The 26,210-nt window shown below is 60.2% G+C and overlaps 16 non-coding genes across 16 annotated transcripts; 8 read left to right on the top strand and 8 right to left on the bottom strand.

Moving 5' to 3' along the window:
- The first annotated feature begins 3,312 nt into the window (after positions 1-3,312).
- trnag-gcc (transfer RNA glycine (anticodon GCC)) lies at positions 3,313-3,383 on the top strand. The gene has a single exon. It is a non-coding gene; the product is annotated as a tRNA-Gly (tRNA).
- A 171-nt stretch (positions 3,384-3,554) lies between these two features.
- On the bottom strand, positions 3,555-3,626 carry trnad-guc (transfer RNA aspartic acid (anticodon GUC)). The gene has a single exon. It is a non-coding gene; the product is annotated as a tRNA-Asp (tRNA).
- Positions 3,627-9,453: 5,827 nt separating this feature from the next.
- trnag-gcc (transfer RNA glycine (anticodon GCC)) lies at positions 9,454-9,524 on the top strand. The gene has a single exon. It is a non-coding gene; the product is annotated as a tRNA-Gly (tRNA).
- Positions 9,525-9,695: 171 nt separating this feature from the next.
- Positions 9,696-9,767, bottom strand: trnad-guc (transfer RNA aspartic acid (anticodon GUC)). The gene has a single exon. It is a non-coding gene; the product is annotated as a tRNA-Asp (tRNA).
- Positions 9,768-13,050: 3,283 nt separating this feature from the next.
- Positions 13,051-13,121, top strand: trnag-gcc (transfer RNA glycine (anticodon GCC)). The gene has a single exon. It is a non-coding gene; the product is annotated as a tRNA-Gly (tRNA).
- Positions 13,122-13,292: 171 nt separating this feature from the next.
- Positions 13,293-13,364, bottom strand: trnad-guc (transfer RNA aspartic acid (anticodon GUC)). The gene has a single exon. It is a non-coding gene; the product is annotated as a tRNA-Asp (tRNA).
- A 1,765-nt stretch (positions 13,365-15,129) lies between these two features.
- trnag-gcc (transfer RNA glycine (anticodon GCC)) lies at positions 15,130-15,200 on the top strand. The gene has a single exon. It is a non-coding gene; the product is annotated as a tRNA-Gly (tRNA).
- A 171-nt stretch (positions 15,201-15,371) lies between these two features.
- On the bottom strand, positions 15,372-15,443 carry trnad-guc (transfer RNA aspartic acid (anticodon GUC)). Its single transcript has one exon. It is a non-coding gene; the product is annotated as a tRNA-Asp (tRNA).
- A 4,556-nt stretch (positions 15,444-19,999) lies between these two features.
- On the top strand, positions 20,000-20,071 carry trnad-guc (transfer RNA aspartic acid (anticodon GUC)). Its single transcript has one exon. It is a non-coding gene; the product is annotated as a tRNA-Asp (tRNA).
- A 171-nt stretch (positions 20,072-20,242) lies between these two features.
- On the bottom strand, positions 20,243-20,313 carry trnag-gcc (transfer RNA glycine (anticodon GCC)). Its single transcript has one exon. It is a non-coding gene; the product is annotated as a tRNA-Gly (tRNA).
- Positions 20,314-21,526: 1,213 nt separating this feature from the next.
- On the top strand, positions 21,527-21,597 carry trnag-gcc (transfer RNA glycine (anticodon GCC)). The gene has a single exon. It is a non-coding gene; the product is annotated as a tRNA-Gly (tRNA).
- A 171-nt stretch (positions 21,598-21,768) lies between these two features.
- Positions 21,769-21,840, bottom strand: trnad-guc (transfer RNA aspartic acid (anticodon GUC)). The gene has a single exon. It is a non-coding gene; the product is annotated as a tRNA-Asp (tRNA).
- Positions 21,841-23,682: 1,842 nt separating this feature from the next.
- trnag-gcc (transfer RNA glycine (anticodon GCC)) lies at positions 23,683-23,753 on the top strand. Its single transcript has one exon. It is a non-coding gene; the product is annotated as a tRNA-Gly (tRNA).
- A 171-nt stretch (positions 23,754-23,924) lies between these two features.
- On the bottom strand, positions 23,925-23,996 carry trnad-guc (transfer RNA aspartic acid (anticodon GUC)). Its single transcript has one exon. It is a non-coding gene; the product is annotated as a tRNA-Asp (tRNA).
- A 656-nt stretch (positions 23,997-24,652) lies between these two features.
- On the top strand, positions 24,653-24,723 carry trnag-gcc (transfer RNA glycine (anticodon GCC)). The gene has a single exon. It is a non-coding gene; the product is annotated as a tRNA-Gly (tRNA).
- A 187-nt stretch (positions 24,724-24,910) lies between these two features.
- trnad-guc (transfer RNA aspartic acid (anticodon GUC)) lies at positions 24,911-24,982 on the bottom strand. The gene has a single exon. It is a non-coding gene; the product is annotated as a tRNA-Asp (tRNA).
- Positions 24,983-26,210: the final 1,228 nt, after the last annotated feature.

Below are 26,210 nucleotides of genomic sequence, written 5' to 3'. Positions count from 1 at the left end.
GACAGCTGAGGTGGGTAGCAGCTGTGCTCGCTCAACAAGAAAACAACTCTTGTTGGCGGGCTGGCCTGGCGGCTTGGCTGAGCTGGGTGGCAGGCTAGCCAGGCTAGCTGGCGGGCTTAGCTGTTTGGACTAGCTGGGGGGCTCACCGGGCTGGGTGGCTGTCTGGTGTGCTGGTGGCCTGGTCGAGCTGGTTAGCTGTGCTAGCTCAAAAAGGAAACTTTTTTTTGGCAGGCTTGCCTGTCTGGACTAGCTGGTGGTGGACACTTTTATGCCTGTATTGTTATGCCTGGGTGGGCTGGCTTGAGAGCTTGCCAAGTTAGATAGCAGGCTCACGCAAGCCGGTCCCCCAGTTTGCGGGCCGGCCTGGCGGCTTGGTTGCGCTTGGTAGCAGGCTAGCCAGGCTAGCTTGCAGACTTCCCTGGCTGCACTAGCTGGCGGCCTTACCCAGCTCAGCCACCCAGTTGGCTGGCCTGACAGCTGAGCTGGTTACCAGTGCTAGCTCAACAAGAAAACAACTCTTGTTGGCGGGCTGGCCTGGCGGCTTGGTTGAGCTGGGTAGCAGTTTACCCAGGCTAGCTGACGGGCTTGCCTGGCTGGACTATCTGGCGGCCTTTCCCAGCTCAGCCACCCAGTTGGCTGGCCTGGCAGCTGGGCAGCGGGCTAGCCCGGCTAGCTGACGGACTTGCCTGGCTGGTCTAGCTGGCGGCCTCACCCAGCTTAGCCACCCAGTCTGCTGGCCTGACAGCTGAGGTGGGTAGCAGCTGTGCTAGCTCAACAAGAAAACAACTCTTGTTGGCGGGCTGGCCTGGCGGCTTGGCTGAGCTGGGTGGCAGTTTACCCAGGCTAGCTGACGGGCTTGCCTGGCTGGACTAGCTGGCGGCCTTTCCCAGCTCAGCCACCCAGTTGGCTGGCCTGGCAGCTGGGCAGCGGCCTTGCCCGGCTAGCTGGCGGACTTGCCTGGCTGGTCTAGCTGGCGGCCTCACCCAGCTTAGCCACCCAGTCTGCTGCTTTGACAGCTGAGGTGGGTAGCAGCTGTGCTAGCTCAACAAGAAAACAACTCTTGTTGGCGGGCTGGCCTGGCGGCTTGGCTGAGCTGGGTGGCAGGCTAGCCAGGCTAGCTGGCGGGCTTAGCTGTTTGGACTAGCTGGGGGCCTCACCCAGCTCAGCCACCCAGTTGGATGGCCTGGCAGCTGGGTAGCGGGCTAGCCCGGCTAGCTTGCAGAGTTCCCTGGCTGCACTAGCTGGCGGCCTTACCCACCTCAGCCACCCAGTTGGCTGGCCTGACAGCTGGGCTGGTTACCAGTGCTAGCTCAAAAAGAAAACAACTCTTGTTGGCGGGCTGGCCTGGCGGCTTTGTTGAGCTGGGTAGCAGTTTAGCCAGGCTAGCTGACGGGCTTGCCTGGCTGAACTAGCTGGCGGCCTTTCCCAGCTCAGCCATCCATTTGGCTGGCCTGGCAGCTGGGCAGCGGGCTAGCCCAGCTAGCGGGCGGACTTGTCTGTCTGGACTAGCCTGCATCCTCACCCAGCTCAGCCACCCAGTTGGCTGGCCTGGCAGCTGGGCAGCGGGCTAGCCCGGCTAGCTGACGGACTTGCCTGGCTGGTCTAGCTGGCGGCCTCACCCAGCTTAGCCACCCAGTCTGCTGCTTTGACAGCTGAGGTGGGTAGCAGCTGTGCTAGCTCAACAAGAAAACAACTCTTGTTGGCGGGCTGGCCTGGCGGCTTGGCTGAGCTGGGTGGCAGGCTAGCCAGGCTAGCTGGCGGACTTGCCTGGCTGGTCTAGCTGGCGGCCTCACCCAGCTTAGCCACCCAGTCTGCTGCTCTGACAGCTGAGGTGGGTAGCAGCTGTGCTCGCTCAACAAGAAAACAACTCTTGTTGGCGGGCTGGCCTGGCGGCTTGGCTGAGCTGGGTGGCAGGCTAGCCAGGCTAGCTGGCGGGCTTAGCTGTTTGGACTAGCTGGGGGGCTCACCGGGCTGGGTGGCTGTCTGGTGTGCTGGTGGCCTGGTCGAGCTGGTTAGCTGTGCTAGCTCAAAAAGGAAACTTTTTTTTGGCAGGCTTGCCTGTCTGGACTAGCTGGTGGTGGACACTTTTATGCCTGTATTGTTATGCCTGGGTGGGCTGGCTTGAGAGCTTGCCAAGTTAGATAGCAGGCTCACGCAAGCCGGTCCCCCAGTTTGCGGGCCGGCCTGGCGGCTTGGTTGCGCTTGGTAGCAGGCTAGCCAGGCTAGCTTGCAGACTTCCCTGGCTGCACTAGCTGGCGGCCTTACCCAGCTCAGCCACCCAGTTGGCTGGCCTGACAGCTGAGCTGGTTACCAGTGCTAGCTCAACAAGAAAACAACTCTTGTTGGCGGGCTGGCCTGGCGGCTTGGTTGAGCTGGGTAGCAGTTTACCCAGGCTAGCTGACGGGCTTGCCTGGCTGGACTATCTGGCGGCCTTTCCCAGCTCAGCCACCCAGTTGGCTGGCCTGGCAGCTGGGCAGCGGGCTAGCCCGGCTAGCTGACGGACTTGCCTGGCTGGTCTAGCTGGCGGCCTCACCCAGCTTAGCCACCCAGTCTGCTGCTCTGACAGCTGAGGTGGGTAGCAGCTGTGCTAGCTCAACAAGAAAACAATTCTTGTTGGCGGGCTGGCCTGGCAGCTTGGCTGAGCTGGGTGGCAGGCTAGCCAGGCTAGCTGGCGGGCTTAGCTGTTTGGACTAGCTGGGGGCCTCACCCAGCTCAGCCACCCAGTTGGCTGGCCTGGCAGCTGGGCAGCGGGCTAGCCCGGCTAGCTTGCAGACTTCCCTGGCTGCACTAGCTGGCGGCCTTACCCAGCTCAGCCACCCAGTTGGCTGGCCTGGCAGCTGAGCTGGGTAGCAGCTGTGCTAGCTCAACAAGAAGACAACTCTTGTTGGCGGGCTGGCCTGGCGGCTTGGCTGAGCTGGGTAGCAGGCTAGCCAGGCTAGCTGACGGGCTTGCCTGCATAGAAGTGTCCACCGCCAGCTAGTCCAGACAGGCAAGCCAGATACTAGCTGGCGGCCTTACCCAGCTGGCATGGTAGTGGGCTAGCTATGCTTGTTGGCGGGCTGAGCTAGCTCAACAAGAAAAGGCGGGCTTGCCTTGCTGGCTGAAGGACTGGCTGGGCTGGGTGGCTGGCTGACGGGCTGGCCACTACTTTTTGAGGCTGGGTTGTTGGCTGATAGGTTGGCTGGCAGGCCTATGTTACTCTTCCTACAAAAGTATATTTCAGTACTTTTCCTATGTAAATGTTATGCACAAGATTACAGCTGTTCTGCTCTTCGGGGATTCGAACCGCAGTCTCCGACCAACCATGCGTGTGCATTGGTGGTTCAGTGGTAGAATTCTCGCCTGCCACGCGGGAGGCCCGGGTTCGATTCCCGGCCAATGCAAGCTTTCTACTTTTAGTTAGATATCCATGTGGGCAGCAAGGTGAGGGACTCATTGGTGGGCCCTCCATTCACCCAAGCTAAGTTCGCTTAGGTGGTTGGTATGGTCTTTAGTGGAAAGGCACAGGTCAATAATGAGTAAAATAAAAAACAGCAAAGCAAAATAACTATTCTCTCCCCGTCGGGGAATCGAACCCCGGTCTCCCGCGTGACAGGCGGGGATACTCACCACTATACTAACGAGGAGATGGCTTCTTTACCTTCTGAGTTACGCCCAGAATGTTGGACTTGCTGCCAGGCTCACCCCAGTTGGGTGCCAGTGCTAGCTCAACAAGACAACTCTTGTTGGCGGGCTGGCCTGGCGGCTTGGCTGAGCTGGGTGGCAGGCTAGCCAGGCTAGCTGGCGGACTTGCCTGGCTGGTCTAGCTGGCGGCCTCACCCAGCTTAGCCACCCAGTCTGCTGCTTTGACAGCTGAGGTGGGTAGCAGCTGTGCTAGCTCAACAAGAAAACAACTCTTGTTGGCGGGCTGGCCTGGCGGCTTGGCTGAGCTGGGTGGCAGGCTAGCCAGGCTAGCTGGCGGGCTTAGCTGTTTGGACTAGCTGGGGGCCTCACCCAGCTCAGCCACCCAGTTGGCTGGCCTGGCAGCTGGGTAGCGGGCTAGCCCGGCTAGCTTGCAGAGTTCCCTGGCTGCACTAGCTGGCGGCCTTACCCAGCTCAGCCACCCAGTTGGCTGGCCTGGCAGCTGGGCAGCGGGCTAGCCCGGCTAGCTGACGGACTTGCATGGCTGGTCTATCTGGCGGCCTCACCCAGCTTAGCCACCCAGTCTGCTGGCCTGACAGCTGAGGTGGGTAGCAGCTGTGCTAGCTCAACAAGAAAACAACTCTTGTTGGCGGGCTGGCCTGGCGGCTTGGCTGAGCTGGGTGGCAGTTTACCCAGGCTAGCTGGCGGACTTGCCTGGCTGGTCTAGCTGGCGGCCTCACCCAGCTTAGCCACCCAGTCTGCTGCTCTGACAGCTGAGGTGGGTAGCAGCTGTGCTAGCTCAACAAGAAAACAATTCTTGTTGGCGGGCTGGCCTGGCAGCTTGGCTGAGCTGGGTGGCAGGCTAGCCAGGCTAGCTGGCGGGCTTAGCTGTTGGGACTAGCTGGGGGCCTCACCCAGCTCAGCCACCCAGTTGGCTGGCCTGGCAGCTGGGCAGCGGGCTAGCCAGGCTAGCTTGCAGACTTCCCTGGCTGCACTAGCTGGCGGCCTTACCCAGCTCAGCCACCCAGTTGGCTGGCCTGACAGCTGAGCTGGTTACCAGTGCTAGCTCAACAAGAAAACAACTCTTGTTGGCGGGCTGGCCTGGCGGCTTGGCTGAGCTGGGTGGCAGTTTACCCAGGCTAGCTGACGGGCTTGCCTGGCTGGACTATCTGGCGGCCTTTCCCAGCTCAGCCACCCAGTTGGCTGGCCTGGCAGCTGGGCAGCGGGCTAGCCCGGCTAGCTGACGGACTTGCCTGGCTGGTCTAGCTGGCGGCCTCACCCAGCTTAGCCACCCAGTCTGCTGGCCTGACAGCTGAGGTGGGTAGCAGCTGTGCTAGCTCAACAAGAAAACAACTCTTGTTGGCGGGCTGGCCTGGCGGCTTGGCTGAGCTGGGTGGCAGTTTACCCAGGCTAGCTGACGGGCTTGCCTGGCTGGACTAGCTGGCGGCCTTTCCCAGCTCAGCCACCCAGTTGGCTGGCCTGGCAGCTGGGCAGCGGCCTTGCCCGGCTAGCTGGCGGACTTGCCTGGCTGGTCTAGCTGGCGGCCTCACCCAGCTTAGCCACCCAGTCTGCTGCTTTGACAGCTGAGGTGGGTAGCAGCTGTGCTAGCTCAACAAGAAAACAACTCTTGTTGGCGGGCTGGCCTGGCGGCTTGGCTGAGCTGGGTGGCAGGCTAGCCAGGCTAGCTGGCGGGCTTAGCTGTTTGGACTAGCTGGGGGCCTCACCCAGCTCAGCCACCCAGTTGGATGGCCTGGCAGCTGGGTAGCGGGCTAGCCCGGCTAGCTTGCAGAGTTCCCTGGCTGCACTAGCTGGCGGCCTTACCCACCTCAGCCACCCAGTTGGCTGGCCTGACAGCTGGGCTGGTTACCAGTGCTAGCTCAAAAAGAAAACAACTCTTGTTGGCGGGCTGGCCTGGCGGCTTTGTTGAGCTGGGTAGCAGTTTAGCCAGGCTAGCTGACGGGCTTGCCTGGCTGAACTAGCTGGCGGCCTTTCCCAGCTCAGCCATCCATTTGGCTGGCCTGGCAGCTGGGCAGCGGGCTAGCCCAGCTAGCGGGCGGACTTCGGGGTTAGGGTTAGGGGACTAGCTGGCGGGCTCACCGGGCTTACCGGGCTGGGTGGCTGTCTGGTGTGCTGGTGGCCTGGTCGAGCTGGTTAGCTGTGCTAGCTCAAAAAGGAAACTTTTTTTTGGCAGGCTTGCCTGTCTGGACTAGCTGGTGGTGGACACTTTTATGCCTGTATTGTTATGCCTGGGTGGGCTGGCTTGAGAGCTTGCCAAGTTAGATAGCAGGCTCACGCAAGCCGGTCCACCAGTTTGCGGGCCGGCCTGGCGGCTTGGTTGCGCTTGGTAGCAGGCTAGCCAGGCTAGCTTGCAGACTTCCCTGGCTGCACTAGCTGGCGGCCTTACCCAGCTCAGCCACCCAGTTGGCTGGCCTGACAGCTGAGCTGGTTACCAGTGCTAGCTCAACAAGAAAACAACTCTTGTTGGCGGGCTGGCCTGGCGGCTTGGTTGAGCTGGGTAGCAGTTTACCCAGGCTAGCTGACGGGCTTGCCTGGCTGGACTATCTGGCGGCCTTTCCCAGCTCAGCCACCCAGTTGGCTGGCCTGGCAGCTGGGCAGCGGGCTAGCCCGGCTAGCTGACGGACTTGCCTGGCTGGTCTAGCTGGCGGCCTCACCCAGCTTAGCCACCCAGTCTGCTGGCCTGACAGCTGAGGTGGGTAGCAGCTGTGCTAGCTCAACAAGAAAACAACTCTTGTTGGCGGGCTGGCCTGGCGGCTTGGCTGAGCTGGGTGGCAGTTTACCCAGGCTAGCTGACGGGCTTGCCTGGCTGGACTAGCTGGCGGCCTTTCCCAGCTCAGCCACCCAGTTGGCTGGCCTGGCAGCTGGGCAGCGGCCTAGCCCGGCTAGCTGGCGGACTTGCCTGGCTGGTCTAGCTGGCGGCCTCACCCAGCTTAGCCACCCAGTCTGCTGCTTTGACAGCTGAGGTGGGTAGCAGCTGTGCTAGCTCAACAAGAAAACAACTCTTGTTGGCGGGCTGGCCTGGCGGCTTGGCTGAGCTGGGTGGCAGGCTAGCCAGGCTAGCTGGCGGGCTTAGCTGTTTGGACTAGCTGGGGGCCTCACCCAGCTCAGCCACCCAGTTGGATGGCCTGGCAGCTGGGTAGCGGGCTAGCCCGGCTAGCTTGCAGAGTTCCCTGGCTGCACTAGCTGGCGGCCTTACCCACCTCAGCCACCCAGTTGGCTGGCCTGACAGCTGGGCTGGTTACCAGTGCTAGCTCAAAAAGAAAACAACTCTTGTTGGCGGGCTGGCCTGGCGGCTTTGTTGAGCTGGGTAGCAGTTTAGCCAGGCTAGCTGACGGGCTTGCCTGGCTGAACTAGCTGGCGGCCTTTCCCAGCTCAGCCATCCATTTGGCTGGCCTGGCAGCTGGGCAGCGGGCTAGCCCAGCTAGCGGGCGGACTTGTCTGTCTGGACTAGCCTGCATCCTCACCCAGCTCAGCCACCCAGTTGGCTGGCCTGGCAGCTGGGCAGCGGGCTAGCCCGGCTAGCTGACGGACTTGCCTGGCTGGTCTAGCTGGCGGCCTCACCCAGCTTAGCCACCCAGTCTGCTGCTTTGACAGCTGAGGTGGGTAGCAGCTGTGCTAGCTCAACAAGAAAACAACTCTTGTTGGCGGGCTGGCCTGGCGGCTTGGCTGAGCTGGGTGGCAGGCTAGCCAGGCTAGCTGGCGGACTTGCCTGGCTGGTCTAGCTGGCGGCCTCACCCAGCTTAGCCACCCAGTCTGCTGCTCTGACAGCTGAGGTGGGTAGCAGCTGTGCTCGCTCAACAAGAAAACAACTCTTGTTGGCGGGCTGGCCTGGCGGCTTGGCTGAGCTGGGTGGCAGGCTAGCCAGGCTAGCTGGCGGACTTGCCTGGCTGGTCTAGCTGGCGGCCTCACCCAGCTTAGCCACCCAGTCTGCTGCTTTGACAGCTGAGGTGGGTAGCAGCTGTGCTAGCTCAACAAGAAAACAACTCTTGTTGGCGGGCTGGCCTGGCGGCTTGGCTGAGCTGGGTGGCAGGCTAGCCAGGCTAGCTGGCGGGCTTAGCTGGCTGGTCTAGCTGGTGGCCTCACCCAGCTTAGCCACCCAGTCTGCTGCTCTGACAGCTGAGGTGGGTAGCAGCTGTGCTCGCTCAACAAGAAAACAACTCTTGTTGGCGGGCTGGCCTGGCGGCTTGGCTGAGCTGGGTGGCAGGCTAGCCAGGCTAGCTGGCGGGCTTAGCTGTTTGGACTAGCTGGGGGCCTCACCCAGCTCAGCCACCCAGTTGGCTGGCCTGGCAGCTGAGCTGGGTAGCAGCTGTGCTAGCTCAACAAGAAGACAACTCTTGTTGGCGGGCTGGCCTGGCGGCTTGGCTGAGCTGGGTGGCAGGCTAGCCAGGCTAGCTGGCGGGCTTAGCTGTTTGGACTAGCTGGGGGCCTCACCCAGCTCAGCCACCCAGTTGGCTGGCCTGGCAGCTGGGTAGCGGGCTAGCCCGGCTAGCTTGCAGACTTCCCTGGCTGCACTAGCTGGCGGCCTTACCCAGCTCAGCCACCCAGTTGGCTGGCCTGGCAGCTGAGCTGGGTAGCAGCTGTGCTAGCTCAACAAGAAAACAACTCTTGTTGGCGGGCTGGCCTGGCGGCTTGGTTGAGCTGGGTAGCAGTTTACCCAGGCTAGCTGACGGGCTTGCCTGGCTGGACTAGCTGGCGGCCTTTCCCAGCTCAGCCACCCAGTTGGCTGGCCTGGCAGCTGGGCAGCGGGCTAGCCCGGCTAGCTGACGGACTTGCATGGCTGGTCTATCTGGCGGCCTCACCCAGCTTAGCCACCCAGTCTGCTGGCTTGACAGCTGAGGTGGGTAGCAGCTGTGCTCGCTCAACAAGAAAACAACTCTTGTTGGCGGGCTGGCCTGGCGGCTTTGTTGAGCTGGGTAGCAGTTTAGCCAGGCTAGCTGACGGGCTTGCCTGGCTGAACTAGCTGGCGGCCTTTCCCAGCTCAGCCATCCCAGGCTAGCTGACGGGCTTGCCTGGCTGGACTAGCTGGCGGCCTTTCCCAGCTCAGCCACCCAGTTGGCTGGCCTGGCAGCTGGGCAGCGGGCTAGCCCGGCTAGCTGACGGACTTGCATGGCTGGTCTATCTGGCGGCCTCACCCAGCTTAGCCACCCAGTCTGCTGGCTTGACAGCTGAGGTGGGTAGCAGCTGTGCTCGCTCAACAAGAAAACAACTCTTGTTGGCGGGCTGGCCTGGCGGCTTGGCTGAGTTGGGTGGCAGGCTAGCCAGGCTAGCTGACGGGCTTGCCTGGCTGGTCTAGCTGGCGGCCTCACCCAGCTCAGCCACCCAGTTGGCTGGCCTGGCAGCTGAGCTGGGTAGCAGCTGTGCTAGCTCAACAAGAAGACAACTCTTGTTGGCGGGCTGGCCTGGCGGCTTGGCTGAGCTGGGTAGCAGGCTAGCCAGGCTAGCTGACGGGCTTGCCTGCATAGAAGTGTCCACCGCCAGCTAGTCCAGACAGGCAAGCCAGATACTAGCTGGCGGCCTTACCCAGCTGGCATGGTAGTGGGCTAGCTAGGCTTGTTGGCGGGCTGAGCTAGCTCAACAAGAAAAGGCGGGCTTGCCTTGCTGGCTGAAGGACTGGCTGGGCTGGGTGGCTGGCTGACGGGCTGGCCACTACTTTTTGAGGCTGGGTTGTTGGCTGATAGGTTGGCTGGCAGGCCTATGTTACTCTTCCTACAAAAGTATATTTCAGTACTTTTCCTATGTAAATGTTATGCACAAGATTACAGCTGTTCTGCTCTTCGGGGATTCGAACCGCAGTCTCCGACCAACCATGCGTGTGCATTGGTGGTTCAGTGGTAGAATTCTCGCCTGCCACGCGGGAGGCCCGGGTTCGATTCCCGGCCAATGCAAGCTTTCTACTTTTAGTTAGATATCCATGTGGGCAGCAAGGTGAGGGACTCATTGGTGGGCCCTCCATTCACCCAAGCTAAGTTCGCTTAGGTGGTTGGTATGGTCTTTAGTGGAAAGGCGCAGGTCAATAATGAGTAAAATAAAAAACAGCAAAGCGAAATAACTATTCTCTCCCCGTCGGGGAATCGAACCCCGGTCTCCCGCGTGACAGGCGGGGATACTCACCACTATACTAACGAGGAGATGGCTTCTTTACCTTCTGAGTTACGCCCAGAATGTTGGACTTGCTGCCAGGCTCACCCAACTTGGCCCCCCAGTTGGCAAGCTTGCCAGGCCGGCCTGGCGGCTTGGCTGAGCTGGGTAGCAGGCTAGCTGGAGGGATTGCCTGGCTGGACTAGCTGGCGGGCTCACCGGGCTTACCGGGCTGGGTGGCTGTCTGGTGTGCTGGTGGCCTGGTCGAGCTGGTTAGCTGTGCTAGCTCAAAAAGGAAACTTTTTTTTTGGCAGGCTTGCCTGTCTGGACTAGCTGGTGGTGGACACTTTTATGCCTGTATTGTTATGCCTGGGTGGGCTGGCTTGAGAGCTTGCCAAGTTAGATAGCAGGCTCACGCAAGCCGGTCCCCCAGTTTGCGGGCCGGCCTGGCGGCTTGGTTGCGCTTGGTAGCAGGCTAGCCAGGCTAGCTTGCAGACTTCCCTGGCTGCACTAGCTGGCGGCCTTACCCAGCTCAGCCACCCAGTTGGCTGGCCTGACAGCTGAGCTGGTTACCAGTGCTAGCTCAACAAGAAAACAACTCTTGTTGGCGGGCTGGCCTGGCGGCTTGGTTGAGCTGGGTAGCAGTTTACCCAGGCTAGCTGACGGGCTTGCCTGGCTGGACTATCTGGCGGCCTTTCCCAGCTCAGCCACCCAGTTGGCTGGCCTGGCAGCTGGGCAGCGGGCTAGCCCGGCTAGCTGACGGACTTGCCTGGCTGGTCTAGCTGGCGGCCTCACCCAGCTTAGCCACCCAGTCTGCTGGCCTGACAGCTGAGGTGGGTAGCAGCTGTGCTAGCTCAACAAGAAAACAACTCTTGTTGGCGGGCTGGCCTGGCGGCTTGGCTGAGCTGGGTGGCAGTTTACCCAGGCTAGCTGACGGGCTTGCCTGGCTGGACTAGCTGGCGGCCTTTCCCAGCTCAGCCACCCAGTTGGCTGGCCTGGCAGCTGGGCAGCGGCCTTGCCCGGCTAGCTGGCGGACTTGCCTGGCTGGTCTAGCTGGCGGCCTCACCCAGCTTAGCCACCCAGTCTGCTGCTTTGACAGCTGAGGTGGGTAGCAGCTGTGCTAGCTCAACAAGAAAACAACTCTTGTTGGCGGGCTGGCCTGGCGGCTTGGCTGAGCTGGGTGGCAGGCTAGCCAGGCTAGCTGGCGGGCTTAGCTGTTTGGACTAGCTGGGGGCCTCACCCAGCTCAGCCACCCAGTTGGATGGCCTGGCAGCTGGGTAGCGGGCTAGCCCGGCTAGCTTGCAGAGTTCCCTGGCTGCACTAGCTGGCGGCCTTACCCACCTCAGCCACCCAGTTGGCTGGCCTGACAGCTGGGCTGGTTACCAGTGCTAGCTCAAAAAGAAAACAACTCTTGTTGGCGGGCTGGCCTGGCGGCTTTGTTGAGCTGGGTAGCAGTTTAGCCAGGCTAGCTGACGGGCTTGCCTGGCTGAACTAGCTGGCGGCCTTTCCCAGCTCAGCCATCCATTTGGCTGGCCTGGCAGCTGGGCAGCGGGCTAGCCCAGCTAGCGGGCGGACTTGTCTGTCTGGACTAGCCTGCATCCTCACCCAGCTCAGCCACCCAGTTGGCTGGCCTGGCAGCTGGGCAGCGGGCTAGCCCGGCTAGCTGACGGACTTGCCTGGCTGGTCTAGCTGGCGGCCTCACCCAGCTTAGCCACCCAGTCTGCTGCTTTGACAGCTGAGGTGGGTAGCAGCTGTGCTAGCTCAACAAGAAAACAACTCTTGTTGGCGGGCTGGCCTGGCGGCTTGGCTGAGCTCACCGGGCTGGGTGGCTGTCTGGTGTGCTGGTGGCCTGGTCGAGCTGGTTAGCTGTGCTAGCTCAAAAAGGAAACTTTTTTTTGGCAGGCTTGCCTGTCTGGACTAGCTGGTGGTGGACACTTTTATGCCTGTATTGTTATGCCTGGGTGGGCTGGCTTGAGAGCTTGCCAAGTTAGATAGCAGGCTCACGCAAGCCGGTCCCCCAGTTTGCGGGCCGGCCTGGCGGCTTGGTTGCGCTTGGTAGCAGGCTAGCCAGGCTAGCTTGCAGACTTCCCTGGCTGCACTAGCTGGCGGCCTTACCCAGCTCAGCCACCCAGTTGGCTGGCCTGACAGCTGAGCTGGTTACCAGTGCTAGCTCAACAAGAAAACAACTCTTGTTGGCGGGCTGGCCTGGCGGCTTGGTTGAGCTGGGTAGCAGTTTACCCAGGCTAGCTGACGGGCTTGCCTGGCTGGACTATCTGGCGGCCTTTCCCAGCTCAGCCACCCAGTTGGCTGGCCTGGCAGCTGGGCAGCGGGCTAGCCCGGCTAGCTGACGGACTTGCCTGGCTGGTCTAGCTGGCGGCCTCACCCAGCTTAGCCACCCAGTCTGCTGGCCTGACAGCTGAGCTGGTTACCAGTGCTAGCTCAACAAGAAAGCAACTCTTGTTGGCGGGCTGGCCTGGCGGCTTGGTTGAGCTGGGTAGCAGGCTAGCCAGGCTAGCTGGCGGACTTGCCTGGCTGGTCTAGCTGGCGGCCTCACCCAGCTTAGCCACCCAGTCTGCTGCTCTGACAGCTGAGGTGGGTAGCAGCTGTGCTAGCTCAACAAGAAAACAATTCTTGTTGGCGGGCTGGCCTGGCAGCTTGGCTGAGCTGGGTGGCAGGCTAGCCAGGCTAGCTGGCGGGCTTAGCTGTTTGGACTAGCTGGGGGCCTCACCCAGCTCAGCCACCCAGTTGGCTGGCCTGGCAGCTGGGCAGCGGGCTAGCCCGGCTAGCTTGCAGACTTCCCTGGCTGCACTAGCTGGCGGCCTTACCCAGCTCAGCCACCCAGTTGGCTGGCCTGGCAGCTGAGCTGGGTAGCAGCTGTGCTAGCTCAACAAGAAGACAACTCTTGTTGGCGGGCTGGCCTGGCGGCTTGGCTGAGCTGGGTAGCAGGCTAGCCAGGCTAGCTGACGGGCTTGCCTGCATAGAAGTGTCCACCGCCAGCTAGTCCAGACAGGCAAGCCAGATACTAGCTGGCGGCCTTACCCAGCTGGCATGGTAGTGGGCTAGCTATGCTTGTTGGCGGGCTGAGCTAGCTCAACAAGAAAAGGCGGGCTTGCCTTGCTGGCTGAAGGACTGGCTGGGCTGGGTGGCTGGCTGACGGGCTGGCCACTACTTTTTGAGGCTGGGTTGTTGGCTGATAGGTTGGCTGGCAGGCCTATGTTACTCTTCCTACAAAAGTATATTTCAGTACTTTTCCTATGTAAATGTTATGCACAAGATTACAGCTGTTCTGCTCTTCGGGGATTCGAACCGCAGTCTCCGACCAACCATGCGTGTGCATTGGTGGTTCAGTGGTAGAATTCTCGCCTGCCACGCGGGAGGCCCGGGTTCGATTCCCGGCCAATGCAAGCTTTCTACTTTTAGTTAGATATCCATGTGGGCAGCAAGGTGAGGGACTCATTGGTGGGCCCTCCATTCACCCAAGCTAAGTTCGCTTAGGTGGTTGGTATGGTCTTTAGTGGAAAGGCACAGGTCAATAATGAGTAAAATAAAAAACAGCAAAGCAAAATAACTATTCTCTCCCCGTCGGGGAATCGAACCCCGGTCTCCCGCGTGACAGGCGGGGATACTCACCACTATACTAACGAGGAGATGGCTTCTTTACCTTCTGAGTTACGCCCAGAATGTTGGACTTGCTGCCAGGCTCACCCCAGTTGGGTGCCAGTGCTAGCTCAACAAGACAACTCTTGTTGGCGGGCTGGCCTGGCGGCTTGGCTGAGCTGGGTGGCAGGCTAGCCAGGCTAGCTGGCGGACTTGCCTGGCTGGTCTAGCTGGCGGCCTCACCCAGCTTAGCCACCCAGTCTGCTGCTTTGACAGCTGAGGTGGGTAGCAGCTGTGCTAGCTCAACAAGAAAACAACTCTTGTTGGCGGGCTGGCCTGGCGGCTTGGCTGAGCTGGGTGGCAGGCTAGCCAGGCTAGCTGGCGGGCTTAGCTGGCTGGTCTAGCTGGTGGCCTCACCCAGCTTAGCCACCCAGTCTGCTGCTCTGACAGCTGAGGTGGGTAGCAGCTGTGCTCGCTCAACAAGAAAACAACTCTTGTTGGCGGGCTGGCCTGGCGGCTTGGCTGAGCTGGGTGGCAGGCTAGCCAGGCTAGCTGGCGGGCTTAGCTGTTTGGACTAGCTGGGGGCCTCACCCAGCTCAGCCACCCAGTTGGCTGGCCTGGCAGCTGAGCTGGGTAGCAGCTGTGCTAGCTCAACAAGAAGACAACTCTTGTTGGCGGGCTGGCCTGGCGGCTTGGCTGAGCTGGGTGGCAGGCTAGCCAGGCTAGCTGGCGGGCTTAGCTGTTTGGACTAGCTGTGGGCCTCACCCAGCTCAGCCACCCAGTTGGCTGGCCTGGCAGCTGGGTAGCGGGCTAGCCCGGCTAGCTTGCAGACTTCCCTGGCTGCACTAGCTGGCGGCCTTACCCAGCTCAGCCACCCAGTTGGCTGGCCTGGCAGCTGAGCTGGGTAGCAGCTGTGCTAGCTCAACAAGAAAACAACTCTTGTTGGCGGGCTGGCCTGGCGGCTTGGTTGAGCTGGGTAGCAGTTTACCCAGGCTAGCTGACGGGCTTGCCTGGCTGGACTAGCTGGCGGCCTTTCCCAGCTCAGCCACCCAGTTGGCTGGCCTGGCAGCTGGGCAGCGGGCTAGCCCGGCTAGCTGACGGACTTGCATGGCTGGTCTATCTGGCGGCCTCACCCAGCTTAGCCACCCAGTCTGCTGGCTTGACAGCTGAGGTGGGTAGCAGCTGTGCTCGCTCAACAAGAAAACAACTCTTGTTGGCGGGCTGGCCTGGCGGCTTGGCTGAGCTGGGTGGCAGGCTAGCCAGGCTAGCTGACGGGCTTGCCTGGCTGGTCTAGCTGGCGGCCTCACCCAGCTCAGCCACCCAGTTGGCTGGCCTGGCAGCTGAGCTGGGTAGCAGCTGTGCTAGCTCAACAAGAAGACAACTCTTGTTGGCGGGCTGGCCTGGCGGCTTGGCTGAGCTGGGTAGCAGGCTAGCCAGGCTAGCTGACGGGCTTGCCTGCATAGAAGTGTCCACCGCCAGCTAGTCCAGACAGGCAAGCCAGATACTAGCTGGCGGCCTTACCCAGCTGGCATGGTAGTGGGCTAGCTAGGCTTGTTGGCGGGCTGAGCTAGCTCAACAAGAAAAGGCGGGCTTGCCTTGCTGGCTGAAGGACTGGCTGGGCTGGGTGGCTGGCTGACGGGCTGGCCACTACTTTTTGAGGCTGGGTTGTTGGCTGATAGGTTGGCTGGCAGGCCTATGTTACTCTTCCTACAAAAGTATATTTCAGTACTTTTCCTATGTAAATGTTATGCACAAGATTACAGCTGTTCTGCTCTTCGGGGATTCGAACCGCAGTCTCCGACCAACCATGCGTGTGCATTGGTGGTTCAGTGGTAGAATTCTCGCCTGCCACGCGGGAGGCCCGGGTTCGATTCCCGGCCAATGCAAGCTTTCTACTTTTAGTTAGATATCCATGTGGGCAGCAAGGTGAGGGACTCATTGGTGGGCCCTCCATTCACCCAAGCTAAGTTCGCTTAGGTGGTTGGTATGGTCTTTAGTGGAAAGGCGCAGGTCAATAATGAGTAAAATAAAAAACAGCAAAGCGAAATAACTATTCTCTCCCCGTCGGGGAATCGAACCCCGGTCTCCCGCGTGACAGGCGGGGATACTCACCACTATACTAACGAGGAGATGGCTTCTTTACCTTCTGAGTTATGCCCAGAATGTTGGACTTGCTGCCAGGCTCACCCAACTTGGCCCCCCAGTTGGCAAGCTTGCCAGGCCGGCCTGGCGGCTTGGCTGAGCTGGGTAGCAGGCTAGCTGGAGGGATTGCCTGGCTGGACTAGCTGGCGGGCTCACCGGGCTTACCGGGCTGGGTGGCTGTCTGGTGTGCTGGTGGCCTGGTCGAGCTGGTTAGCTGTGCTAGCTCAAAAAGGAAACTTTTTTTTTGGCAGGCTTGCCTGTCTGGACTAGCTGGTGGTGGACACTTTTATGCCTGTATTGTTATGCCTGGGTGGGCTGGCTTGAGAGCTTGCCAAGTTAGATAGCAGGCTCACGCAAGCCGGTCCCCCAGTTTGCGGGCCGGCCTGGCGGCTTGGTTGCGCTTGGTAGCAGGCTAGCCAGGCTAGCTTGCAGACTTCCCTGGCTGCACTAGCTGGCGGCCTTACCCAGCTCAGCCACCCAGTTGGCTGGCCTGACAGCTGAGCTGGTTACCAGTGCTAGCTCAACAAGAAAACAACTCTTGTTGGCGGGCTGGCCTGGCGGCTTGGTTGAGCTGGGTAGCAGTTTACCCAGGCTAGCTGACGGGCTTGCCTGGCTGGACTATCTGGCGGCCTTTCCCAGCTCAGCCACCCAGTTGGCTGGCCTGGCAGCTGGGCAGCGGGCTAGCCCGGCTAGCTGACGGACTTGCCTGGCTGGTCTAGCTGGCGGCCTCACCCAGCTTAGCCACCCAGTCTGCTGGCCTGACAGCTGAGGTGGGTAGCAGCTGTGCTAGCTCAACAAGAAAACAACTCTTGTTGGCGGGCTGGCCTGGCGGCTTGGCTGAGCTGGGTGGCAGTTTACCCAGGCTAGCTGACGGGCTTGCCTGGCTGGACTAGCTGGCGGCCTTTCCCAGCTCAGCCACCCAGTTGGCTGGCCTGGCAGCTGGGCAGCGGCCTTGCCCGGCTAGCTGGCGGACTTGCCTGGCTGGTCTAGCTGGCGGCCTCACCCAGCTTAGCCACCCAGTCTGCTGCTTTGACAGCTGAGGTGGGTAGCAGCTGTGCTAGCTCAACAAGAAAACAACTCTTGTTGGCGGGCTGGCCTGGCGGCTTGGCTGAGCTGGGTGGCAGGCTAGCCAGGCTAGCTGGCGGGCTTAGCTGTTTGGACTAGCTGGGGGCCTCACCCAGCTCAGCCACCCAGTTGGATGGCCTGGCAGCTGGGTAGCGGGCTAGCCCGGCTAGCTTGCAGAGTTCCCTGGCTGCACTAGCTGGCGGCCTTACCCACCTCAGCCACCCAGTTGGCTGGCCTGACAGCTGGGCTGGTTACCAGTGCTAGCTCAAAAAGAAAACAACTCTTGTTGGCGGGCTGGCCTGGCGGCTTTGTTGAGCTGGGTAGCAGTTTAGCCAGGCTAGCTGACGGGCTTGCCTGGCTGAACTAGCTGGCGGCCTTTCCCAGCTCAGCCATCCATTTGGCTGGCCTGGCAGCTGGGCAGCGGGCTAGCCCAGCTAGCGGGCGGACTTCGGGGTTAGGGTTAGGGGACTAGCTGGCGGGCTCACCGGGCTTACCGGGCTGGGTGGCTGTCTGGTGTGCTGGTGGCCTGGTCGAGCTGGTTAGCTGTGCTAGCTCAAAAAGGAAACTTTTTTTTGGCAGGCTTGCCTGTCTGGACTAGCTGGTGGTGGACACTTTTATGCCTGTATTGTTATGCCTGGGTGGGCTGGCTTGAGAGCTTGCCAAGTTAGATAGCAGGCTCACGCAAGCCGGTCCACCAGTTTGCGGGCCGGCCTGGCGGCTTGGTTGCGCTTGGTAGCAGGCTAGCCAGGCTAGCTTGCAGACTTCCCTGGCTGCACTAGCTGGCGGCCTTACCCAGCTCAGCCACCCAGTTGGCTGGCCTGACAGCTGAGCTGGTTACCAGTGCTAGCTCAACAAGAAAACAACTCTTGTTGGCGGGCTGGCCTGGCGGCTTGGTTGAGCTGGGTAGCAGTTTACCCAGGCTAGCTGACGGGCTTGCCTGGCTGGACTATCTGGCGGCCTTTCCCAGCTCAGCCACCCAGTTGGCTGGCCTGGCAGCTGGGCAGCGGGCTAGCCCGGCTAGCTGACGGACTTGCCTGGCTGGTCTAGCTGGCGGCCTCACCCAGCTTAGCCACCCAGTCTGCTGGCCTGACAGCTGAGGTGGGTAGCAGCTGTGCTAGCTCAACAAGAAAACAACTCTTGTTGGCGGGCTGGCCTGGCGGCTTGGCTGAGCTGGGTGGCAGTTTACCCAGGCTAGCTGACGGGCTTGCCTGGCTGGACTAGCTGGCGGCCTTTCCCAGCTCAGCCACCCAGTTGGCTGGCCTGGCAGCTGGGCAGCGGCCTAGCCCGGCTAGCTGGCGGACTTGCCTGGCTGGTCTAGCTGGCGGCCTCACCCAGCTTAGCCACCCAGTCTGCTGCTTTGACAGCTGAGGTGGGTAGCAGCTGTGCTAGCTCAACAAGAAAACAACTCTTGTTGGCGGGCTGGCCTGGCGGCTTGGCTGAGCTGGGTGGCAGGCTAGCCAGGCTAGCTGGCGGGCTTAGCTGTTTGGACTAGCTGGGGGCCTCACCCAGCTCAGCCACCCAGTTGGATGGCCTGGCAGCTGGGTAGCGGGCTAGCCCGGCTAGCTTGCAGAGTTCCCTGGCTGCACTAGCTGGCGGCCTTACCCACCTCAGCCACCCAGTTGGCTGGCCTGACAGCTGGGCTGGTTACCAGTGCTAGCTCAAAAAGAAAACAACTCTTGTTGGCGGGCTGGCCTGGCGGCTTTGTTGAGCTGGGTAGCAGTTTAGCCAGGCTAGCTGACGGGCTTGCCTGGCTGAACTAGCTGGCGGCCTTTCCCAGCTCAGCCATCCATTTGGCTGGCCTGGCAGCTGGGCAGCGGGCTAGCCCAGCTAGCGGGCGGACTTGTCTGTCTGGACTAGCCTGCATCCTCACCCAGCTCAGCCACCCAGTTGGCTGGCCTGGCAGCTGGGCAGCGGGCTAGCCCGGCTAGCTGACGGACTTGCCTGGCTGGTCTAGCTGGCGGCCTCACCCAGCTTAGCCACCCAGTCTGCTGCTTTGACAGCTGAGGTGGGTAGCAGCTGTGCTAGCTCAACAAGAAAACAACTCTTGTTGGCGGGCTGGCCTGGCGGCTTGGCTGAGCTGGGTGGCAGGCTAGCCAGGCTAGCTGGCGGACTTGCCTGGCTGGTCTAGCTGGCGGCCTCACCCAGCTTAGCCACCCAGTCTGCTGCTCTGACAGCTGAGGTGGGTAGCAGCTGTGCTCGCTCAACAAGAAAACAACTCTTGTTGGCGGGCTGGCCTGGCGGCTTGGCTGAGCTGGGTGGCAGGCTAGCCAGGCTAGCTGGCGGGCTTAGCTGGCTGGTCTAGCTGGTGGCCTCACCCAGCTTAGCCACCCAGTCTGCTGCTCTGACAGCTGAGGTGGGTAGCAGCTGTGCTCGCTCAACAAGAAAACAACTCTGACGGGCTTGCCTGGCTGAACTAGCTGGCGGCCTTTCCCAGCTCAGCCATCCATTTGGCTGGCCTGGCAGCTGGGCAGCGGGCTAGCCCAGCTAGCGGGCGGACTTGTCTGTCTGGACTAGCCTGCATCCTCACCCAGCTCAGCCACCCAGTTGGCTGGCCTGGCAGCTGGGCAGCGGGCTAGCCCGGCTAGCTGACGGACTTGCCTGGCTGGTCTAGCTAGCTGGGCTAGCCCGCTGCCCAGCTGCCAGGCCAGCCAAATGGATGGCTGAGCTGGGAAAGGCCGCCAGCTAGTTCAGCCAGGCAAGCCCGTCAGCTAGCCTGGCTAAACTGCTACCCAGCTCAACAAAGCCGCCAGGCCAGCCCGCCAACAAGAGTTGTTTTCTTGTTGAGCTAGCACTGGTAACCAGCCCAGCTGTCAGGCCAGCCAACTGGGTGGCTGAGGTGGGTAAGGCCGCCAGCTAGTGCAGCCAGGGAACTCTGCAAGCTAGCCGGGCTAGCCCGCTACCCAGCTGCCAGGCCAGCCAACTGGGTGGCTGAGCTGGGTGAGGCCCCCAGCTAGTCCAAACAGCTAAGCCCGCCAGCTAGCCTGGCTAGCCTGCCACCCAGCTCAGCCAAGCCGCCAGGCCAGCCCGCCAACAAGAGTTGTTTTCTTGTTGAGCTAGCACAGCTGCTACCCACCTCAGCTGTCAAAGCAGCAGACTGGGTGGCTAAGCTGGGTGAGGCCGCCAGCTAGACCAGCCAGGCAAGTCCGCCAGCTAGCCTGGCTAGCCTGCCACCCAGCTCAGCCAAGCCGCCAGGCCAGCCCGCCAACAAGAGTTGTTTTCTTGTTGAGCTAGCACAGCTGCTACCCACCTCAGCTGTCAAAGCAGCAGACTGGGTGGCTAAGCTGGGTGAGGCCGCCAGCTAGACCAGCCAGGCAAGTCCGCCAGCTAGCCTGGCTAGCCTGCCACCCAGCTCAGCCAAGCCGCCAGGCCAGCCCGCCAACAAGAGTTGTCTTGTTGAGCTAGCACTGGCACCCAACTGGGGTGAGCCTGGCAGCAAGTCCAACATTCTGGGCGTAACGCAGAAGGTAAAGAAGCCATCTCCTCGTTAGTATAGTGGTGAGTATCCCCGCCTGTCACGCGGGAGACCGGGGTTCGATTCCCCGACGGGGAGAGAATAGTTATTTTGCTTTGCTGTTTTTTATTTTACTCATTATTGACCTGTGCCTTTCCACTAAAGACCATACCAACCACCTAAGCGAACTTAGCTTGGGTGAATGGAGGGCCCACCAATGAGTCCCTCACCTTGCTGCCCACATGGATATCTAACTAAAAGTAGAAAGCTTGCATTGGCCGGGAATCGAACCCGGGCCTCCCGCGTGGCAGGCGAGAATTCTACCACTGAACCACCAATGCACCCAGTTGGCTGGCCTGGCAGCTGAGCTGGGTAGCAGCTGTGCTAGCTCAACAAGAAGACAACTCTTGTTGGCGGGCTGGCCTGGCGGCTTGGCTGAGCTGGGTGGCAGGCTAGCCAGGCTAGCTGGCGGGCTTAGCTGTTTGGACTAGCTGGGGGCCTCACCCAGCTCAGCCACCCAGTTGGCTGGCCTGGCAGCTGGGTAGCGGGCTAGCCCGGCTAGCTTGCAGACTTCCCTGGCTGCACTAGCTGGCGGCCTTACCCAGCTCAGCCACCCAGTTGGCTGGCCTGGCAGCTGAGCTGGGTAGCAGCTGTGCTAGCTCAACAAGAAAACAACTCTTGTTGGCGGGCTGGCCTGGCGGCTTGGTTGAGCTGGGTAGCAGTTTACCCAGGCTAGCTGACGGGCTTGCCTGGCTGGACTAGCTGGCGGCCTTTCCCAGCTCAGCCACCCAGTTGGCTGGCCTGCCAGCTGGGCAGCGGGCTAGCCCGGCTAGCTGACGGACTTGCATGGCTGGTCTATCTGGCGGCCTCACCCAGCTTAGCCACCCAGTCTGCTGGCTTGACAGCTGAGGTGGGTAGCAGCTGTGCTCGCTCAACAAGAAAACAACTCTTGTTGGCGGGCTGGCCTGGCGGCTTGGCTGAGCTGGGTGGCAGGCTAGCCAGGCTAGCTGACGGGCTTGCCTGGCTGGTCTAGCTGGCGGCCTCACCCAGCTTAGCCACCCAGTTGGCTGGCCTGGCAGCTGAGCTGGGTAGCAGCTGTGCTAGCTCAACAAGAAAAAAACTCTTGTTGGCGGGCTGGCCTGGCGGCTTGGCTGAGCTGGGTGGCAGGCTAGCCAGGCTAGCTGACGGGCTTGCCTGCATAGAAGTGTCCACCGCCAGCTAGTCCAGACAGGCAAGCCAGATACTAGCTGGCGGCCTTACCCAGCTGGCATGGTAGTGGGCTAGCTATGCTTGTTGGCGGGCTGAGCTAGCTCAACAAGAAAAGGCGGGCTTGCCTTGCTGGCTGAAGGACTGGCTGGGCTGGGTGGCTGGCTGACGGGCTGGCCACTACTTTTTGAGGCTGGGTTGTTGGCTGATAGGTTGGCTGGCAGGCCTATGTTACTCTTCCTACAAAAGTATATTTCAGTACTTTTCCTATGTAAATGTTATGCACAAGATTACAGCTGTTCTGCTCTTCGGGGATTCGAACCGCAGTCTCCGACCAACCATGCGTGTGCATTGGTGGTTCAGTGGTAGAATTCTCGCCTGCCACGCGGGAGGCCCGGGTTCGATTCCCGGCCAATGCAAGCTTTCTACTTTTAGTTAGATATCCATGTGGGCAGCAAGGTGAGGGACTCATTGGTGGGCCCTCCATTCACCCAAGCTAAGTTCGCTTAGGTGGTTGGTATGGTCTTTAGTGGAAAGGCACAGGTCAATAATGAGTAAAATAAAAAACAGCAAAGCAAAATAACTATTCTCTCCCCGTCGGGGAATCGAACCCCGGTCTCCCGCGTGACAGGCGGGGATACTCACCACTATACTAACGAGGAGATGGCTTCTTTACCTTCTGAGTTACGCCCAGAATGTTGGACTTGCTGCCAGGCTCACCCCAGTTGGGTGCCAGTGCTAGCTCAACAAGACAACTCTTGTTGGCGGGCTGGCCTGGCGGCTTGGCTGAGCTGGGTGGCAGGCTAGCCAGGCTAGCTGGCGGACTTGCCTGGCTGGTCTAGCTGGCGGCCTCACCCAGCTTAGCCACCCAGTCTGCTGCTTTGACAGCTCAGGTGGGTAGCAGCTGTGCTAGCTCAACAAGAAAACAACTCTTGTTGGCGGGCTGGCCTGGCGGCTTGGCTGAGCTGGGTGGCAGGCTAGCCAGGCTAGCTGGCGGGCTTAGCTGGCTGGTCTAGCTGGTGGCCTCACCCAGCTTAGCCACCCAGTCTGCTGCTCTGACAGCTGAGGTGGGTAGCAGCTGTGCTCGCTCAACAAGAAAACAACTCTTGTTGGCGGGCTGGCCTGGCGGCTTGGCTGAGCTGTGTGGCAGGCTAGCCAGGCTAGCTGGCGGGCTTAGCTGTTTGGACTAGCTGGGGGCCTCACCCAGCTCAGCCACCCAGTTGGCTGGCCTGGCAGCTGGGCAGCAGGCTAGCCCGGCTAGCTGACGGACTTGCATGGCTGGTCTATCTGGCGGCCTCACCCAGCTTAGCCACCCAGTCTGCTGGCCTGACAGCTGAGGTGGGTAGCAGCTGTGCTAGCTCAACAAGAAAACAACTCTTGTTGGCGGGCTGGCCTGGCGGCTTGGCTGAGCTGGGTGGCAGGCTAGCCAGGCTAGCTGGCGGGCTTAGCTGGCTGGTCTAGCTGGTGGCCTCACCCAGCTTAGCCACCCAGTCTGCTGCTCTGACAGCTGAGGTGGGTAGCAGCTGTGCTCGCTCAACAAGAAAACAACTCTTGTTGGCGGGCTGGCCTGGCGGCTTGGCTGAGCTGGGTGGCAGGCTAGCCAGGCTAGCTGGCGGGCTTAGCTGGCTGGTCTAGCTGGTGGCCTCACCCAGCTTAGCCACCCAGTCTGCTGCTCTGACAGCTGAGGTGGGTAGCAGCTGTGCTCGCTCAACAAGAAAACAACTCTTGTTGGCGGGCTGGCCTGGCGGCTTGGCTGAGCTGGGTGGCAGGCTAGCCCGGCTAGCTGACGGACTTGCATGGCTGGTCTATCTGGCGGCCTCACCCAGCTTAGCCACCCAGTCTGCTGGCTTGACAGCTGAGGTGGGTAGCAGCTGTGCTCGCTCAACAAGAAAACAACTCTTGTTGGCGGGCTGGCCTGGCGGCTTGGCTGAGCTGGGTGGCAGGCTAGCCAGGCTAGCTGACGGGCTTGCCTGGCTGGTCTAGCTGGCGGCCTCACCCAGCTTAGCCACCCAGTTGGCTGGCCTGGCAGCTGAGCTGGGTAGCAGCTGTGCTAGCTCAACAAGAAAAAAACTCTTGTTGGCGGGCTGGCCTGGCGGCTTGGCTGAGCTGGGTGGCAGGCTAGCCAGGCTAGCTGACGGGCTTGCCTGCATAGAAGTGTCCACCGCCAGCTAGTCCAGACAGGCAAGCCAGATACTAGCTGGCGGCCTTACCCAGCTGGCATGGTAGTGGGCTAGCTATGCTTGTTGGCGGGCTGAGCTAGCTCAACAAGAAAAGGCGGGCTTGCCTTGCTGGCTGAAGGACTGGCTGGGCTGGGTGGCTGGCTGACGGGCTGGCCACTACTTTTTGAGGCTGGGTTGTTGGCTGATAGGTTGGCTGGCAGGCCTATGTTACTCTTCCTACAAAAGTATATTTCAGTACTTTTCCTATGTAAATGTTATGCACAAGATTACAGCTGTTCTGCTCTTCGGGGATTCGAACCGCAGTCTCCGACCAACCATGCATGTGCATTGGTGGTTCAGTGGTAGAATTCTCGCCTGCCACGCGGGAGGCCTGGGTTCGATTCCCGGCCAATGCAAGCTTTCTACTTTTAGTTAGATATCCATGTGGGCAGCAAGGTGAGGGACTCATTGGTGGGCTCTCCATTCACCCAAGCTAAGTTCGCTTAGGTGGTTGGTATGGTCTTTAGTGGAAAGGCACAGGTCAATAATGAGTAAAATAAAAAACAGCAAAGCAAAATAACTATTCTCTCCCCGTCGGGGAATCGAACCCCGGTCTCCCGCGTGACAGGCGGGGATACTCACCACTATACTAACGAGGAGATGGCTTCTTTACCTTCTGAGTTACGCCCAGAATGTTGGACTTGCTGCCAGGCTCACCCCAGTTGGGTGCCAGTGCTAGCTCAACAAGACAACTCTTGTTGGCGGGCTGGCCTGGCGGCTTGGCTGAGCTGGGTGGCAGGCTAGCCAGGCTAGCTGGCGGACTTGCCTGGCTGGTCTAGCTGGCGGCCTCACCCAGCTTAGCCACCCAGTCTGCTGCTTTGACAGCTCAGGTGGGTAGCAGCTGTGCTAGCTCAACAAGAAAACAACTCTTGTTGGCGGGCTGGCCTGGCGGCTTGGCTGAGCTGGGTGGCAGGCTAGCCAGGCTAGCTGGCAGGCTTAGCTGTTTGGACTAGCTGGGGGCCTCACGCAGCTCAGCCACCCAGTTGGCTGGCCTGGCAGCTGGGTAGCGGGCTAGCCCGGCTAGCTTGCAGAGTTCCCTGGCTGCACTAGCTGGCGGCCTTACCCACGTCAGCCACCCAGTTGGCTGGCCTGACAGCTGGGCTGAGCTGGGTGGCAGGCTAGCTGACGGACTTGCATGGCTGGTCTATCTGGCGGGCTCACCCAGCCTCTCACTTTTAAACCTATACCACTATCCGAGGCACTAACTGGCATATTACAAACCAAAAATTACTTTCTTTTTTGACAAGCAAAATGAGCATTGGTGGTTCAGTGGTAGAATTCTCGCCTGCCACGCGGGAGGCCCGGGTTCGATTCCCGGCCAATGCACATACTTTTCCTCTTGAAAAAGGTATGTGCATTGGTAAATAAAGGTATCATTTTTTAATTAATAATACAATTATTATTTTTTAATTTTTCAATTTTTTTGCTAGTGCAAAACCTTTATTTTACTTTGTGTGATAATGATCTTTAAACATGGGCTGAGTTAATTGCCCTAGAAAAAAAATAGAATTCTCTCCCCGTCGGGGAATCGAACCCCGGTCTCCCGCGTGACAGGCGGGGATACTTACCACTATACTAACGAGGAGACAATACTTCACTTTCACGAACCATTCTTGAACTTTGACGTAGAGCAAAGAAGAGACACGGATCACAAGTGTAAGTTGGTCACATTGGGTCAATTTAGGGTTAGATTTGCACACCGATGTGTGCGTACGTAACCAGCGTCAATGCGTGATGAAAGCTGTGCGAGTGTAAACCAATCTTTGTGTGCGCAACAAGATTTGATCAGTCAATCATCTACTGCAGCTGTACCAATGTCATGGAAATAAAAGGTGGGAAAATCAGGCTCACTCTGCTCTGTGAAAGCAGAATTTCCTCCTGAAAAACCTGTAAATCCTCAGACAAGCCTGGCCGGGTGGAATCCATGGCACCACACAAACTAACTCCTCGAAACAATGGGGGGGGGGGGATAAACCATACTAGAAACAAGAATTCGATGGGCTGGTCTGGCTGGGTCGGGATTTTTGGGTGCTGGACCCAAATGCACAGCTCAAAGTCCACAGCTCAGAGTCCATTGCATAAAGAAGCATCAAGTTCAACCCAGGAGGCCCCACAGGGCCCAAAAAAGAGACTGTGTCACCGTGTGACAGGAGACGTCCTCCAGGCAAGTGGCCGCAAAGAAGGCGGAGTTGAGGCGGACGGCGCCGGAGGAGGCAGCGGCAGCCCAGTGACAGGAGGCGCCAATGGTGAGGCCACCAGACAGAAAGACAAGACAGGAGCTGGCGGGAAGCTGGAACCAGAGACCAGGACAGGCGTGGGACCAGAACCATAGATGAAGACAGACGGGAAGCTGGAGCCAGAACCAGAGATGACCCCAGACGTGGAGACGAAGCCAGGCAGGGAGCCAGAGCCAGGACCAGAGATAAAGACAGACGTGGAGCCTGGATCCGTGGTTCGAGCGGTGAGACGCGGCCTCCCTTGGACCACCAGAGGCCTGAACCACCAGAGAAACAAAAGGCACCAGGCTCCGGACCTCCAGGAGCGGTCTCTTGGTTGGTGCCGAAAAGGCCTGGAGCAACTTCTTCGCAGCCGGCGGGAACCGAAACAGGGGCGAACGACCCCCTTCCTCAGGGCCAACAGGGGCTTAGACAGCCGCGTCTGCACGGCCGACAGAGGCTGCGACGGCCTCATTTGCAGGACCAACACTGGGCAGAATGGCCTCCTCCTTGGATCTTACACTGGGCAGAATGGCCCCCCCTTGGCGCCAACACTGGGTAGCATGGCTCTCTTCTTGGAGCCAACGCTGGGCAGAA

The sequence above is a fragment of the Betta splendens genome, chromosome 2, assembly GCF_900634795.4.
Source record: "Betta splendens chromosome 2, fBetSpl5.4, whole genome shotgun sequence".
Taxonomy (NCBI): domain Eukaryota; kingdom Metazoa; phylum Chordata; class Actinopteri; order Anabantiformes; family Osphronemidae; genus Betta; species Betta splendens.
The sequence above is the reverse complement of the archived record's forward strand: the minus strand, read 5'-3'. Positions and strand labels throughout refer to the sequence as shown.